This window comes from Pseudophryne corroboree, chromosome 4, assembly GCF_028390025.1.
Source record: "Pseudophryne corroboree isolate aPseCor3 chromosome 4, aPseCor3.hap2, whole genome shotgun sequence".
NCBI classification, from domain to species: domain Eukaryota; kingdom Metazoa; phylum Chordata; class Amphibia; order Anura; family Myobatrachidae; genus Pseudophryne; species Pseudophryne corroboree.
In genome coordinates this window covers 796,084,198-796,102,882 of record NC_086447.1, presented here as the reverse complement: position 1 = coordinate 796,102,882, position 18,685 = coordinate 796,084,198, and the positions used below count along the sequence as shown (strand labels likewise).

At 45.9% G+C, this 18,685-nt stretch overlaps 1 protein-coding gene across 1 annotated transcript in view; it reads right to left on the bottom strand.

Annotated features, from left to right (window-relative positions):
* The window catches only part of CAMKMT (calmodulin-lysine N-methyltransferase), a 984,732-nt gene that overhangs the window by 725,706 nt on the left and 240,341 nt on the right, over positions 1-18,685 (bottom strand). The window lies entirely within an intron of this gene.

Below are 18,685 nucleotides of genomic sequence, written 5' to 3'. Positions count from 1 at the left end.
CAATTTACCGGGTTATAGCTGTGGTGTGAAAGGGGTATAGGTGTAACAAGGCGGAGACACCAGGCTTTACTAATCCAGCAACAAACCAACATCAAATTTACATGAAAATTATAATGCTATATCTCAGAAGTAATCCGGTGATAGGACTGTACAGCCACAAGGAAATGTGTAGAAAGTTATCTCAAACAGTCAACAAACATGTAAAACAAAATATGAACACAAAACCTCACACGAGTGCATCTGCAACAAAGTGAGGGTAGTGACACACAGTGCTTTCACTCATCACATTAGGAACAAAAGGCTCACACAGTGGTGTGTCTCGTACTACAAGGTAATAAGAATTATACATGACAGCAAATACACACAGCGGTGTGCACAACAAAATAGGCATAAATGACACACAGCGGAGTCAAGACACAGTAAATGTAATAATTCCCAATGACAACAGATCGGGTTGGCCATAGGGTTGACCATAGGGTTAGGAAACAGACCATTTTGAAATCTTCATTCAATCCGTTCAGTGGCAAGCTCTTTTTATCTATGTATCCACCGTAGTTCTCTTTGTAGCAAAAGTGTGCCCCTGTCACCGCCCCGTTCAAGCGGTGGAATTTGATCAATGATACAGCATCTCAGTTGGTTGATGGTATGTTTGGCTTCTTTGAAGTGCCTGGTAACCGGCAGGTTTGTAAATTCCTTGGATTCAGTGGTAATACTCAAGCTTTTCTTAATTGACGAACAATGTTGTCTTTCTTTGAGCATTCTGTTGGGTTTTTCCAACTTAGAGCAGGTTACATGGGCATGTACTGTAAGTATATACACCACAAATCTACTGTTGCAGTCATGTCTCTGTGTGATGGTGTATAGCTGGTTATCCTGTGGGTTCACAAAGTGTTTGCCTGTTATTAAGAATTGGCAATTAGAGCATCCAGAACATTTGAACACACCAGTCATTTTAGATAGCCAGTTTGTTGCTCTGGGTTTTTTTTTTGTTTGGTTTTTTAGAAAAGTCTGTGACCACCAGAAGATCTTGAGGTTAATCCCCCGTTTCTAAGCAAATCTGGGAGTGTCACTAACGCAGGAAGTTAACACTGGATCACTAGAGATAAGATGACAGTGTTCAAGAATTTTTCTATGAATAAATTTGGAGGCACTGGTAAACATATTGCAAAAGATAAATTTGTCTAGTCCTGTCAAGACTGGTATAGTTTTTTTATAGTTAAGAGATGACCAATTTTCCTGTACGCTTCCCCAATTTCTTCATCAGTGTAGCCTAGTTCAAGGAATCTTTCACCCATGGCTTCCATTGCCTTAGGTATTTCTGAGGGATCTGACGTGATGAAAACTACTCTGAATAGTTGGGAGAATGATAAACCTTTGCCCAATGGCACTTGATAATAGCTGAGTGCAGATTGCTGACTGTTTTGTGTAAATTTTGGAAGAAATCTCAGCATTCTTTTTGGGGAATGACATAACTAAAAAGCTGATGTGCAGACTACTAAACGTGAGGCTAAAACGAATAGCACCAGGTCTGGTATTCAAATAGTTAATTAATTTAAGTAATCTGGCTTCTCCTCCTTGCCAAATAAAAAATAGGTTGTCTATGTATCGCACATAGGGGGGAATTCAATTGTTTGAAAAGTCGATTGGGTATCTGTTTTTTTCTGTCTATTAGATAGGAAAATAACAGACACCCAACTGACATTTCAAACAATTGATTACCCCCCATAGAATGATAGATATTGACCAAAAATCAGACTGTCCATAATGTGAGATTGTTATTGTTTATATACGCTGTCATTAAAGATGTTGGCATATGAAGGGGCCATATTAGACCCCATTGTCGTGCCTTGTTTCTGCAGGTAAAAGCAGTTTTCAAATAAACAGTTTTTGTTTAGTGTAATGTCCATCAGCAAGATAACAATCTACTAGAGGCCCAAAGTATAAATAACTGGTTTGACACAAGTCTAAAAATAGCCTCTCAATATGATTCATCCAAATATTATAAAATGTATAAAAACTATAAAATGTTATGTAATATGCTTTAATCGTCACACTATTTGTGCAGTCCCAATATGGATAGACGTTATCCAATCACTGGAGTTCATGTTAGGGAAAAAAAACCTGTTGCACTGTCCTGCATTTAACACCCATCACGTTTCTTCAACAAGAATTTTTCAAAGTTATGTCATATACTCACTATAATGAAAAGACTTGCTCCTAATATGTGTCCCAACTTGCAATTTGATCATACAGGATTTTGGCTGCCTCAGGAATTCCTATGTCTTCCAGAGTGCTGCTCCTATCATGTATCTCACTTTCTTGTCAGATCAGGAATCCGGAAAATGGACAAAACTGCCATTCAGACAAGTTGATCAAATCAAACTATTTAAACAACTTGACTGAAACAACTGTCTGGGATTGGGAGTAAAGTGCTGATTTTCAATTGTTCCCGCACAATTTAGAGATGTGCGGCTGGCACTTTTCGTGTTTTGTGTTTTGGTTTTGGTTCTAATTCCACTTTCGTGTTTTGGTTTTGGCTTGGTTTTACCAAAACCACCCTTTCGTGTTTTGGTTTTGGATCTGGATGATATTGGGAAAAAAACATAAAAACAGCTAAAATCACAGAATTTGGGGGTAATTTTGATCATACAGTATTATTAACCTCAATACCATTCATTTCCACTCATTTCCAGTCTATTCTGAACACCTCACAATATTGTTTTTAGGCCAAAAAGTTGCACCGAGGTGGCTGTATGACTAAGCTAAACGACACAAGTGTGCGGCACAAACACCTGGCCCATCTAAGAGTGGCACTGCAGTGTCAGACAGGATGGCACTTTTCAAAAACAAGGCCCCAAACAGCACCTCATGCAAAGATGTAGAAGAAGTGCAATGAGGTAGCTGTATGACTAAGCCAAGCGGCACAAACAATTGGCCCATCTAGGAGTGGCACTGCAGTGGCAGAAAGGAGGGCAGATATCCCAAAAAAAGGCCCCAAACAACACATGATGTAATGAAGAAAAAGAGGTTCACCGAGGTAGCTGAATGACTAAGCTAAACGACACAGCCACCTGGCCCATCTAGTAGTGCCACGGAGTGGCTGAATGTCGAAAGTTGGCCGCAATTGTTCGGTCCACTGACAACATCTCCTGCACGCCCCTGTCATTTTTCAAAAATTCTGCAATTGGTGGAGTTATACGGCAGTACCCCAGGACTAATACAGCAGTACCCCTGGACTCATACGGCAGTGTCAGACAGGATGGCACTTTTAAAAAAAATATGCCCCAAAAAAACCCTCATGCAAAGATGTCGAAGAGGTGCAATGAGGTAGCTGTATGACTAAGCCAAGCGACACAAACAATTCCAACTGGAATTATACGTCCAAATCACTGGAATTATACGTCCAAATCACTGGAATTATACGTCCAAATCAGTGGAATTAAATGGCAAAATCACTGGAATTATACGTCCACATCACTGGAATTAAATTGCAAAATCACTGGAATTATACGTTCTAATCACTGCAATTATACTGCAAAATCACTGGAATTATACTGCAAAATCACTGGAATTATATGTCCAAATCACTGGAATTATACAGTACGTCCAAATCACTGGAATTATATGTCCAAATCACTGGAATTAAATGGCAAAACCACTGGAATTATACATTTAAATCACTGGAATTATACGTCCAAATCACTGGAATTATAAAGCAAAATCACTGGAATTAAATGGCAATATCACTGGAATTAAACGGCAAAATCACTAGAATTATACGTCCAAATCACTGGAATTATACGCCAAAATCACTGGAATTAAATGGCAGTACCACTGGACATATACGGAAGTGTCAGACAGGATGGCACTTTAAAAAAATAGTCCCCAAACAGTTTATGATGATAAGAAGAAAAATATGCAAGATGGAATTGTCCTTGTGCCCTCCCACCCACCCTTATGTTGTATAGACAGGACATGCACACTTTAACAAATCAATCATTTCAGTGACAGGGTCTGCCATACGACTGTGGCTGAAATGACTGGTTTGTTTGGGCCCCCACCAAAAAAGAAGCAATCAATCTCTCCTTGCACAAACTGGCTCTACAGAGGCAAGATGTCGATCTTATCCTCCCATTCATCACCCCTTTCACTGTGTACATCCTCCTCCTCCTCACAGAGCATTAATTTGTCCCCACTGGAATCCACCATCACAGGTCCCTGTGTACTTTCTAAAGGCAATTGCTGGTAAAGGTCTTCCCGGAGGAATTTATAATTCATTTTGATGAACATCATCTTCTCCACATTTTGTGGAAGTAACCTCCAACGCTGATCGCTGACAAGGTTACCGGCTGAACTAAACACTCTTTCGGAGTACACACTGGAGGGAGGGGAAGGGGGGGGGGGGGGGGGGGGAATTGGGTAAAATAAAGCCAGTTTGTGCAAGGGCATCCAAATTGCCTCTTTTTCCTGCCAGTATACATACGGACTGTCTGACAAGACTACTTGGATGCTGTCACTCATACAATCCTCCACCATTTTTTCAATAATGACAGAATCATGGCCCTCATTCCGGGTTGATCGCTCGCTAGCTGCTTTTAGCAGCATTGCAAACGCTAAGCCGCCGCCCTCTGAGAGTGTATCAAGCTTAGCAGAATTGCGACCGAAAGGTTAGCAGTTCTGCTATTAAATATTTCCTTGCAGTTTCTGAGTAGCTCCAAACCTACTCCTAGATTGCAATCACTGCAGACTGTTTGGTTCCTGGTTTGACGTCACATACACGCCCTGCGTTCGTCAAGCCACTCCCCTGTTTCCCCTGGCATGCCTGCATTTTTACCTGACACGCCTGCGTTTTTTAGCACACTCCCGGAAAACGCTCAGGTACCTCCCAGAAATGCCCCTTTCCTGTCAATCACTCACCTACCAGCAGAGCGACTGAAAAGCGTAGCTCTGACCTGTGTAAAATTGCTTCGTTTGTTGTGAAATTACTTTGCGCGTGCGCACTGATGCGCATGCGCGGAAATGCCGATTTTAGCCTAATCGCTGTGCTGCGAAAAAGCGATGGCGAGCGATCAACTCGAAATGACCACCCATATGCAGTGATAGTAGACATATCAGTAATCGTTGGCAGGTCCTTCAGTCCGAACCAGATGTGAGCTTTCGCTCCTGACTGCCCTGCATCACCGCCAGCGGGTGGGCTAGGAAATCTTATTCTTTTCCTTGCTGCCCCAGTGTGGGAGAAATTGAAGGAGGAGCTGTTGACGGGTCACATTCCGCTTGAGTTGACAATTTACTCACCAGCAGATCTTTGCACCTCTGCACACTTGTGTCTGCGGGAAAGAGAGATACGATGTAGGCTTTAAAGCTAGGATCGAGCACGGTGGACAAAATGTAGTGCTCTGATTTCAACAGATTGACCACCCTTGAATCCTGACAAAGCGAATGAAGGGCTCCATCCACAAGTCCCACATACTTTGCGGAATCGCTCCGTCTTAGCTCCTCCTTCAATTTCTCCAGCTGCTCCGGCAAAAGCCTGATGAGGGGAATGACTCAAGCTGGCAGTGTCTCAACTGACTTCACGTGTGGCAAGTTCGAAGGGTTGGAGAACCTTGCACAAGATGGAAATCATTCTCCACTGCGCTTGAGTCAGGTGCATTACCCCTCCTTTGACTATATCGTAGGCAGATGTATAGGCATGAAAGGCCTTTTGCTGCTCCTCCATCCTCTGAAGCATATAGAGTGATGAATTCCACCTCGTTACCGCCTCTTGCTTAAGGTGATGGCAGGGCAGGTTCAGGCGTGTTTGATGGCGCTCCAGTCTTCAGCACGCGGTGGCTGAATGCCGAAAGTGGCCCACAATTTTTCGGTCCACCGACAGCATCTCCTGCACACCCCTGTCATTTTTCTAAATATTCTGCACCACCAAATTAATTGTATTTGCAAAACATGGGACGTGCTGGAATTTGCCCAGATGTAATGCACGCACAATATTGGTGGAGTTGTCCGATATCACAAATCCTCAGGAGAGTCTAATTGGGGTAAGCCATTCTGCGATGATGTGCCTCAGTTTCCGTAAGAGGTTGTCAGCTGTGTGCCTCTCACGAAAAGTGGTGATACATAGCGTAGCCTGCCTGGGAACGAGTTGGCGTTTGCGAGTTGCTGCTACTGGTTCCGCTGCTGTTGTTGCTGCATGAGGCCATACATCTACCCAGTAGGCTGTCACAGTCTTATAGTCCTTAGTCTGCCCTGTTGCACTTATCCACATGTCCGTGGTTAAGTGGACAGTGGGTGCACCTGCATTTTGTGGGATACCAAGGACACTTTTTCTGACGTCTCTGTAAATTCTCGGTATCGCCTGCCTAGAGAAGTGGAACCTAGATGGGATTTGATACCAGGGACACAGTACCTCAAACAATTCTCTAAGTCCCACTGAACTAATGGCGGATACCGGATTCACGTCTAACACCAACATAGCTGTCAAGGCCTCAGTGATCCACTTTGCAAAAGGATGACTGCTGTCATATTTCATCTTCCTCACAAAGGACTGTTGGACAGTCAATGGCTTACTGGAAGTAGTACAAGTGGTCTTCCGACTTCCCCTCTGGGATGACGATCGACTCCCAACAGCAATAACAGCAGCAGCGGCAACAGCAGGCATACCACTCAAGGATCCTCTGGAGGAATCCCGGTTAGGAGAGGACTCCTCAGTCTTGACGGTGACATGGCCTGCAGGACTACTGATGTTCCTGACTGTGGAGGAAGTTGACGATGAGGGATTTGGAGGTGTGGCTTGCAGGAGCTTGGGTATAAGAGGAAGAAGGGATTTAGGTGTCAGTGGACTGCTTACGCTCTTACCCAAATTTTCACAACTTGACACGGACTTATGATGAATGCTCTGCAGGTGACGTATAAGGGAGGATGTTCCTAGGTGGTTAACATCCTTACCCCTACTTATTACAGATTGACAGAGGAAACAGATGGCTTGACACCTGTTGTCCGGATTTGTGGAGAAATAATTGCACACCGAAGAGGTGACTTTTTTGGACAACAGGTGTCTCTCCCGGTGCCTGACTTAAACAAACCACATCACCATCAGAATCCTCATTGTCAACTTCCTCCTCAGCACCAGCAACACCCATATCCTCATCCTGGTATACTTCAACAGTGACATCTTCAATTTCAATATCAGGAACTGGACTGTGGGTGCTCCTTCCAGCACTTGCAGGGGGCGTGCAAATGGTGGAAGGAGCCACCTCTTCCTGTCCAGTGTTGGGAAGGTCAGGCATCGCAAACGCCGACACACTTGGACTCTCCTTGGGGATTTGTGATACCATCTCAGAACACACAGTTCTTTTCTGTGCTTTTTCCAGCTTAACTCTTAATTTTTCTAGCGGTGGATGAGGGCCGCCATCGTCATGTGAATCTGAACCATTAGTCATGAACATAAGCCAGGGCCTCAGCCGTTCCTTGCCACTCCGTGTCGTAAATGGCATATTGGCAAGTTTACATTTCTCCTCAGACAATTTAAATTTCTTTTTTGGGGTCTTTTCACTGAACTTTGGCTTTTTGGATTTTACATGCCCTCTACTATCACATTGGGCATCGGCCTTGGCAGACGACGATGGCATTTAAATGTCATGGCTAGTGGCAGCAGCTTCAGCACTAGGAGAAAGTGGTTTTTGATCTTTCCCTATTTTATCCTCCAAATATTTGTTCTCCATTATTTTTCTGGAGTTATCTAACACAATATGCGGCACAGGAATGACTGATGGCTGATGCACAGGACACTACCACTGGTCTGATGCAGGACAATACACCACCACTGTAAGGGACTTGTTAATATTACACAGCAGCACGGGACATGTGGCAGCAGAGTATACCACTGTGACTGCCTGGTCACTGGAATGACTGATAGCTGATGCACAGGACATTACCACTGGTCTGATGCAGGACAACACAGCAACACTGTAATGGCTTGTTGTTATTATTATACAGCAGCACTGGACATATGGCAGCAGAGTATACCACTGTGACTGCCTGGTCACAGGAATGACTGATGGCTGATGCACAGGACACTACCACTGGTATGATGCAGGAAAACACAGGAACACTGTAAGGGCCTTGTTGTTGTTGTTGTTGTTGTTGTTGTTGTTGTTGTTGTTATTATTATTATTATACAGCAGCACTGGACATATGGCAGCAGAGTATACTACTGTGACTGCCTGGTCACTGGAATGACTGATGGCTGATGCACAAGACACTACCACTGGTCTGATGCAGGACAACACAGCAACACTGTAAGGGACTTGTTGTTATTATAATACAGCAGCACTAGACATACGGCAGCAGAGTATACCACTGTGACTACCTGGTCACTGGAATGACTGATGGCTGATGCACAAGACACTACCACTGGTCTGTTGCAGGACAACACAGCAACACTGTAAGGGACTTATTATTATACAGCAGCACTGGACATATTGCAGCAGAGTATACCACTGTGACTGCCTGGTCACTGGAATGACTGATGCACAGGACACTACCACTGGTCTGATGCAGGACAACACAGCAACACTGTAAGGGACTTGTTAATATTATACAGCAGCACTGTACATATGGCAGCAGAGTATACCACTGTGACTGCCTGGTCACTGGAATGACTGATGGCTGATGCACAGGACACTACCACTGGTCTGATGCAGGACAACACGGCAACACTGTAAGGGACTTGTTGTTATTATTATACAGCAGCACTGGACATATGGCAGCAGAGTATACCACTGTGACTGCATGGTCACTGGAATAACTGATGGCTGATGCACAGGACACTACCACTGGTCTGATGCAGGACAACACAGCAACACTGAAAAGGACTTGTTATTATTATACAGCAGCATTGGACATATGGCAGCAGAGTATACCACTGTGACTGCCTGGTCACTGAAATGACTGATGGCTGATGCACAGGACACTACCACTGGTCTGATGCAGGACAACACAGGAACACTGTAAGTGACTTGTTGTTGTTGTTATTATTATTATTATTATTATTATTATACAGCAGCATTGGACATATGGCAGCAGAGTATACCACTGTGACTGCCAGGTCACTGGAATGACTGATGGCTGATGCACAGGACACTACCACTGGTCTGATGCACGACAACACAGCAACACTGTAAGGGACTTGTTATTATTATACAGCAGCACTGGACATATTGCAGCAGAGTATACCACTGTGACTGCCTGGTCACTGGAATGACTGATGCACAGGACATTACCACTGGTCTGATGCAGGACAACACAGCAACACTGTAAGGGACTTGTTATTATTATACAGCAGCACTGTACACATGGCAGCAGAGTATACCACTGTGACTGCCTGGTCACTGGAATACTGATGGCTGATGCACAGGACACTACCACTGGTCTGATGCAGGACAACACAGCAACACTGTAAGGGACTTTTTGTTATTATTATACAGCAGCACTGGACATATGGCAGCAGAGTATACCACTGTGACTGGTCACTGGAATGACTGATAGCTGATGCACAGGACACTACCACTGGACTGATGCAGCACAATACACCACCACTGAACTGATGCAGCACAACACAGCACCACTGGACCGAACTTATACAGCAGCACTGGACATATGGCAGCAAGAGAACACAACCACAAATACAGCACAAGACACGGCACTGAGAGAACGGAGACACGTCCTCTCTCTACACTCTCCAATGCTGGAGTGAAAATGGCGGGGACGCGCGGCTCCTTATATGGAATCCAAATCCCGCGAGAATCTGATAGAGGGACGATGACGTTTTGCCTCGTTCTGGTTTCCGAGTCAGGCGGGAAAACCCGAGCCTGACTCGGATCCGGTAGGGTTCGGTTCTCAGTCTCCATTACTATATAAAAGCTTTAAACATAAGGGGCAGGATGTAGTAACCAATAGAGGTACTGGTCCCGCCACACATTGCATTCATACTAATCGCATATGTACTAATACAGATGTGTTCTCTTACATCCTTGCTGCAGTCACACTAAACAGTCCTTATTGTCACGCCATGCAGTGGCGGGACTGGGTAGCACCGAGTCTTTTTTTGCCTTTTTTATCCGTGAAAATGCATCTTAGACGCACAGTAATGTAATATAGCATAGGATTTTGTATGCAAATACAGTCGCAATCACACACAGAATATGGGCATGCTGCATATCATTTTATATGTAGAAAGTGTGTATTCCAGCGCAAAAACCTTCTATGGTAACAGTGTTTAAAAATTAATAATACAGATTGTATAAACTAATAGTAGATAAAAATTGTTTTATTTGTTTCCAACAGATGGCTATATTTTATTTTATTTTTTTCTCCTCCTCCTCTCTTTCTATCCTCTTCCCTCTCCCCCTATCTGTCCCTTCACTTTTTTTTTCTTCTTTCCATGTCAATGCACTATGTAACAATTTGATGATAGCCATCTGTTGGAAACAAATAAAACTATTTTTATCTACTATTAGTTTATACAATCTGTATTATTAATTTTTAAACACTGTTACCATAGAAGGTTTTTGCGCTGGAATACACACTTTCTACATATAGCTACTTCCTCAGGGGACTGGGGATTTCTCCTATTCCATAAGCAGCATACCCTATATGGTTATATTACTTGACTTTCCAGTCAGCGCAGCCACTGTTCCACATCTCTGCATATCATTTTAATCAGAAGAAGCTGATTGTGCATCTTATTACATTACTGTGCGTCTAATACGCATATTCACAGGGAAAATCGCAAAAAAAGACGTTACCGAGTCACACGGCACTCACGCATTGTGTGTAACGCGACTTGTGGCGCACGGAAAAAAGATGTAAGAGGACACATCTGTATAAGCGATTAGTTTACCCAGTTTTGTTATATCATTGTTATTTCCAATTGTAAAGTGCAACGGAATTTGCTGCGCTATATAAGAAACTGTTAATAAATAAATAAAATAAGATTTCACTCACCGGTAAATCTATTTCTCGTAGTCCGTAGTGGATGCTGGGAACTCCGTAAGGACCATGGGGAATAGCGGGCTCCGAAGGAGGCTGGGCACTCTAGAAAGATTTATGACTACCTGGTGTGCACTGGCTCCTCCCACTATGACCCTCCTCCAAGCCTCAGTTAGGACACTGTGCCCGGACGAGCTGACATAATAAGGAAGGATTTTGAATCCCGGGTAAGACTCATACCAGCCACACCAATCACACCGTACAACTCGTGATACTATATCCAGTTTGACAGTATGAAAACAACTGAGCCTCTCAACAGATGGCTCAACAATAACCCTTTAGTTAGCAATAACTATTTACAAGTATTGCAGACAATCCGCACTTGGGATGGGCGCCCAGCATCCACTACGGACTACGAGAAATAGATTTACCGGTGAGTAAAATCTTATTTTCTCTGACGTCCTAGTGGATGCTGGGAACTCCGTAAGGACCATGGGGATTATACCAAAGCTCCCAAACGGGCGGGAGAGTGCGGATGACTCTGCAGCACCGAATGAGAGAACTCCAGGTCCTCCTCAGCCAGGGTATCAAATTTGTAGAATTTTGCAAACGTGTTTGCCCCTGACCAAGTAACAGCTCGGCAAAGTTGTAAAGCCGAGACCCCTCGGGCAGCCGCCCAAGATGAGCCCACCTTCCCTGTGGAATGGGCTTTCACTGATTTAGGATGCGGCAGTCCAGCCGCAGAATGCGCCTGCTGAATCGTGTCACAGATCCAGCGAGCGATAGTCTGCTTAGAAGCAGGAGCACCCAGCCTGTTGGGTGCATACAGGATAAATAGCGAGTGAATTTTCCTGACTCTAGCCGTCCTGGAAACATAATTTTTCAAGGCCCTGACTACGTCCAGTAACTTGGAATCCTCCAAGTCCCTAGTAGCCGCAGGCACCACAATAGGTTGGTTCAAGTGAAAAACTGATACCACCTTAAGGAGAAACTGGGGACGAGTCCTCAATTCTGCCCTATCCATATGGAAAATCAGATAAGGACTTTTATATGACAAAGCCGCCAATTCTGATACACGCCTGGCCGAAACCAAGGCCAATAACATGACCACTTTCAACGTGAGATATTTCAGATCCACGGTTTTTAGTGGTTCAAACCAATGTGATTTTAAGAAACTCAACACCACGTTGAGATCCCAAGGTGCCACTGGAGGCACAACTGGGGGCTGAATATGCAGCACTCCTTTTACAATGTCTGAACTTCAGGTACTGAAGCTAATTTTTTCTGGAAGAAAATCGACAGAGCCGAGATCTGTATCTTAATGGAGCCTAATTTTAGGCCCATAGACACTCCTGCTTGTAGGAAATGCAGAAATCGACCTAGTTGAAATTCCTCTGTTGGGGCCTTTTTTGGCCTCACACCAAGCAACATATTTCCGCCATATGCGGTGATAATGTTTTGCAGTAACATCTTTCCTGGCTTGAATCAGCGTAGGAATGACTTCCTCCGGAATGCCCTTTTCCTTTAGGATCCGGCGTTCAACCGCCATGCCATCAAAACGTAGCCGCGGTAAGTCTTGGAACAGACAGGGCCCCTGCTGCAGCAGGTCCTGTCTGAGCGGCAGAGGCCATGGGTCCTCTGATATATAGTTTCTTGAAGTTCTGGGTACCAGGCTCTTCTTGGCCAATCCGGAACCACGAGTATCGTTCTTACTCCTCGCCTTCTTATTATTCTCAGTACCTTTGGTATGAGAGGCAGAGGGGGGAACACATAAACCGACTGGTACACCCACGGTGTTACCAGAGCGTCCACAGCTATCGCCTGAAGGTCCCTTGACCTGGCGCAATATCTTTTATAGCTTTTTGTTGAGGCGGGATGCCTTCATGTCCACCTGTGGCCTTTCCCAATGGTGTACAATCCTTTGGAAGACTTCTGGATGAAGTCCCCACACTCTCGGGTGGAAGTCGTGTCTGCTGAGAAGATCTGCTTCCCATTTGTCCACTCCGGGAATGAACACTGCTGACAGTGCTAACACATGATTTTCCGCCCATCGGAGAATCCTTGTGGCTTCTGCCATCGCCATCCTGCTTCTTGTGCCGCCCTGTTGGTTTACATGGGCGACTGCCGTGATGTTTCCTGATTGGATCAGGACCGGCTGGTTTTGAAGCAGAGGCCTTGCCTGACTCAGGGCATTGTAAATGGCCCTCTGTTCCAGAATATTTATGTAGGGAAGTCACCTGACTTGACCAAAGTCCCTGGAAGGTTCTTCCCTGTGTGACTGCCCCCCAGCCTCAAAAGGCTGGCATCCATGGTCACTAGGACCTAGTCCTGTATGTCGAACCTGCGGCCCTCTTGAAGATGGGCACTCTGCAGCCACTACAGTAGAGATACCCTGGTCCTTGGAGACAGGGTTATCAGCCTAATGCATCTGAAGATGCGACCCGGACCACTTGTCTAACAGGTCCCCCTGAAAAGTTCTTGCATGGAACCTGCCGAATGGGATTGCTTCGTTGGAAGCTATCATTTTTCCCAGGACTCGCGTGCAATGATGCACCGATAACTGTTTTGGCTTCAGGAGGTCTCTGACTAGAGATGACAGCTCCTTGGCTTTCTCCTCCTGGAGAAACACTTATTTCTGGTCTGTGTCCAGAACCATCCCCAGGAACAGTAGACGTGTCGTAGGAACCAGCTGTGACTCTGGACTGTTTAGAATCCAACCGTGCTGTTGTAGCACTTTCCAAAATAGTGCTACCCCGACTAGCAACTGCTCCTTGGACCTCGCCCTTATAAGGAGATTGTCCAAGTACGGGATAATTAAAAAACTCCCCTTTTCGAAGGAGTATCATCATTCCGGCCATTACCATTGTAACACCCTCGGTGCCATGTACAGTCCAAACGGCAGAGTCTGGACTTGGTAATGGTAATCCTGTACCACAATCTGAGGTACTCCTGGCGAGGATAGTAAATAGGGACATGCAGGTAAGCATCCTTGATGTCCCGGGATACCATGTAATCCCCCTCGTCCAGGCTTGCAATAACCGCCCTGAGCGATTCCATCTTGAACTTGAATTTTTTTATGTATGTGTTCAAGGATTTTAAATATAAAAAAGGGTCACACCGAACCATGCGGTTTCGGTACCCCAACCCGTGTGGAATAGTAACCCCGTCCTTGTTGGAGTAGGGGCACCTTAAGTATTACCTGCTGGGAATACAGCTTATTAATTGCCTCTAGCACAGCCTCCCTGCCTGAGGGAGTTGTCGGCAAGGCATATTTGAGGAAACGGCGGGGGGAAGACATATCGAATTCCAGCTTGTACCCCTGAAATACTACTTGAATGAAACAGGGATCCACCTGTGAGCGAGCCCACTGATCGCTGAAATTTTTGAGACGGCCCCCCACCGTACCTGGCTACACCTGTGGAGCCCCCGCGTCATGCTGTGGACTCAGAGGAAGCGAGAGAAGAATTATGATTCTGGGAACAGGCTGACTGGTGCAGCTTTTTCCCTCTTCCCTTGTCTCTGTACAGAAAGGAAGCGCCTTTGACCCGCTTGCTTTTCTGAAGCCGAAAGGACTGTACCTGATAATACAGTGCTTTCTTAGTCTGTGAGGAAAATTGAGGTAAAAATATTTCTTCCCAGCTGTTGCTGCGGATACGAGGTCCCAGAGACCATCCCCAAATAATTCCTCACCCTTATAAGGCAGAATCTCTATGCGCCTTTTAAGGTCAGCATCACCTGTCCAGTGACAGGTCTCTAATACCCTCCTGACAGAATGGACATTACATTCATTTTGGATGCCAGCCGGCAAAATATCCCTCTGTGCATCCCTCATATATAAGACGACGTCTTTAATATGTGCTCATGTTAGCAAACTAGTATGTTTGACAGGGTCACCGACCACGCTGCAGCAGCACGCTCTGCAGGTTTCAGTCTAGTACCTGAGTGTGTAAATAAATACAGACTTCAGGATAGCCTCCTGCTTTTTATCAACAGGTACCTTCAAAGTGGCCGTTCCTCAAACGGCAGTGCCAAACCTATTTTGACAACCGTGTGAGCGCCTTATCCACCCTAGGGGATATCTCCCAGCGTAACTTATCCTCTGGCGGGAAAAGGTACGCCATCAGTAACTTTTTAGAAATTACCAGTTTCTTATCAGGGGGAACCCACGCTTTTCACACACTTCATTCATTCATCTGATGGGGGAACAAAACACTGCCTGCTTTTTCTCCCCAAACATAAAAACCCATTTTTAGAGGTTAATGTCAGAAATGTGTAACACATTTTTTATTGCCGGGATCAAGTCACGGATGTTCCTAGTGGATTGTGTATATGTCTCAACCTTGTCGACACTGGAGTCAGACTCCGTGTCGACATCTGTGTCTGCCATCTGAATGAGCGGGCGTTTTTGAGACCCTTTTTGAGATGCCTGGGCAGGCACGGGCTGAGAAGCGGGCTTTCCCACAGCTGTTACGTCATCCACCCTTTTATGTAAGGAGTTGACACTGTCGGTTAATACCTTTTACCTAACCATCCACTCTGGTGTCGGCCCCACAGGGGGCGACATCACATTTATCGGCATCTGCTCCGTCACTATATAAGCCTCCTCCTCAAACATGTCGACACAGCTGTACCGACACACCGCACACACACAGGGAATGCTCTGACTGAGGACAGGACCCACAAAGCCCTTTGGGGAGACAGAGAGAGAGTATGCCAGCACACACCAGAGCGCTATATAATGTGGGGATTAACACTATAACTGAGTGAATTTTCCCCCATAGCTGCTTGTATATACAATATTGCGCCTAAATTTAGTGCCCCCCCTCTCTTTTTAACCCTTTGAGCCTGAAAACTACAGGGGAGAGCCTGGGGAGCTTTCTTCCAGTTGCACTGTGAAGAGAAAATAGCGCCAGTGTGTCTGAGGGAGATAGCTCCGCCCCTTTTCCCGCGGCCTATTCTCCCGCTTTTTTCTGGATTCTGGCAGGGGTATTTACCACATATATAGCCTCTGGGGCTATATATTGTGGTATTTTTGCCAGCCAAGGTGTTTTTATTGCTGCTCAGGGCGCCCCCCCCCAAGCGCCCTGCACCCTCAGTGACCGGAGTGTGAAGTGTGCATGAGGAGCAATGGCGCACAGCTGCAGTGCTGTGCGCTACCTTGGTGAAGACTGATGTCTTCTGCCGCCGATTTTCCGGACCTCTTCTTGCTTCTGGCTCTGTAAGGGGGACGGCGGCGCGGCTCCGGGACCGAACACCAAGGACTGGGCCTGCGGTCGATCCCTCTGGAGCTAATGGTGTCCAGTAGCCTAAGAAGCCCAATCCGGCTGCAAGCAGGCGAGTTCGCTTCTTCTCCCCTTAGTCCCTCGCTGCAGTGAGCCTGTTGCCAGCAGGTCTCACTGAAAATAAAAAACCTAATTCTATACTTTCTTTCTAGAGGCTCAGGAGAGCCCCTAGTGTGCATCCAACCTCGGCCGGGCACAAGATCTAACTGAGGCTTGGAGGAGGGTCATAGTGGGAGGAGCCAGTGCACACCAGGTAGTCATAAATCTTTCTAGAGTGCCCAGCCTCCTTCGGAGCCCGCTATTCCCCATGGTCCTTACGGAGTTCCCAGCATCCACTAGGACGTCAGAGAAATAATAGTAACGCAAAGGATAGCCCTTGCAATCACCGCCGGTCACTGGACTTCCAGGTTTATGCGCAGAGTGACGTGGACGACCGCGGGGGATGCTGGGAGGGATCCGATCGGATCACTTTCAGTGAGCTTCAATAGGCTTCTATAGGGTAACGGCAACAAAAGCTTATGTTACCCTCTGACCTAAGCCCGTAGTGTCCAGGGCTTTGTACATATGGAAATGTGGTATAAAAAAAACAAAGCGGGATTTTACCGCATTTTACCTTTAGTACATCCTGCACAAGGTGTGAGTCTGCTATATTTATAATGCAGACCACAAACATTGGAAATAAATATTAAATAGGCGGTATTAGTAGACTTACCATACTATAAACTGTGATACTACACAGGTTATGTGGCTGAAAAAACCAGGTGCAATGCAGGCTTGAAGTCAGCCAGCCACAGAACCTGTGTAATTCATGAGTGTCCTGGTTTAAAGGGATAGTATGGTAAGTCTAGGTATTAGGAAAACTGCACAATATTGCAGACTGCAGGGCCCTGAACACCCATGATGCCGGCAAGGGTGGTCATTCCGAGTTGTTCGCTCGTTATTTTTTTCTCGCAACGGAGCGATTAGTCGCTAATGCGCATGCGCAATGTCCGCAGTGCGACTGCGCCAAGTAAATTTGCTATGCAGTTAGGTATTTTACTCACGGCATTACGAGGTTTTTTCTTCATTCTGGTGATCGTAATGTGATTGACAGGAAGTGGGTGTTTCTGGGCGGAAACTGGCCGTTTTATGGTAGTGTGTGAAAAAACGCTACAGTTTCTGGGAAAAACGCGGGAGTGGCTGGAGAAACGGAGGAGTGTCTGGGCGAACGCTGGGTGAGTTTGTGACGTCAAACCAGGAACGACAAGCACTGAACTGATCGCACTGGCAGAGTAAGTCTCGAGCTACTCAGAAACTGCACAGAGAAGTCTTTTCGCAATATTGCGAATCTTTCGTTCGCTATTTTGATAAGCTAAGATTCACTCCCAGTAGGCGGCGGCTTAGCGTGTGCAAAGCTGCTAAAAGCAGCTTGCGAGCGAACAACTCGGAATGAGGGCCAATGATTGGGCTTAAGGCAAAAACATGGCAAACATGGCCTTCTCATCTGTCTGTTTCCTCCAGAAGTGATCTGAATGGCTTTACCATGCAATGTGTGTAGACAAAGTGTATTGCTATACTGTAGTTAGGGTTGCCATAATATCCCTTTAATCTGGGATTTATACAAGTTCTATGTCTGATTAAAACCAGGTGAAGTGCAGGCTTGCATTTAGCCAGCCATAGAATTTGTGTAATTCATAGGTGTCCAAAATTAAATTATGGCAAGTCCAGATATATTGTAGTTGTCACCTGCCTTATACCCCTCTCACACTGCTGCTTTGACCTGGGATATTGCTGGGTTAACCCTGGTCGCTGCTCAGTCTGAAAGCGACCCCGAAAAGAAAAAAAAGAAGTTCCAGTGACCCAGGAATCCAGCCCGAGTAATAGGCCCTACACACTGGGCGATATCACTCAAAGATATGAACGATCTTGTTCATTAATGAACGAGATAACATTCATATCTTTGAGTGTGGAGGCGCCAGCGATGAACGATGCGCGGCCACGCGCTCGTTCATCGCTGGTGCCCCGTCGGCTGTGCATGCAGGCCAATATGGACGATCTCGTCCATATTTGCCTGCGCTGCTATGGAGCCATGTGACTTCACTCCCCCCCCCGCCGCCGGGTCGCCCGTCGGCCTTATCTGCCGTCGGGCAGCTCGGCTGCGGATCTTTAAATGTGTAGGGCCCTTAACTTGCAGAGTCTGACATGGGTAGAAGCTGAATTAAGGGGCAGTGTGAACGGGCAACCTGGGTCATTCGACCTGGGTCCCATTTACAGTCTAGAGAGAGCCAGATTCCCAGCACTTGGAGATGATGTCATCTTGCCGTGCCACCTTGGGGAAATTGGTTAGTCCCCTTTCCACCAGTTCACAAAAAAGTGCCCCTCAGGATAAAACAGACCCATACTAATCGCACTGCGGCTTCCTCCCAATTCTCCTGACC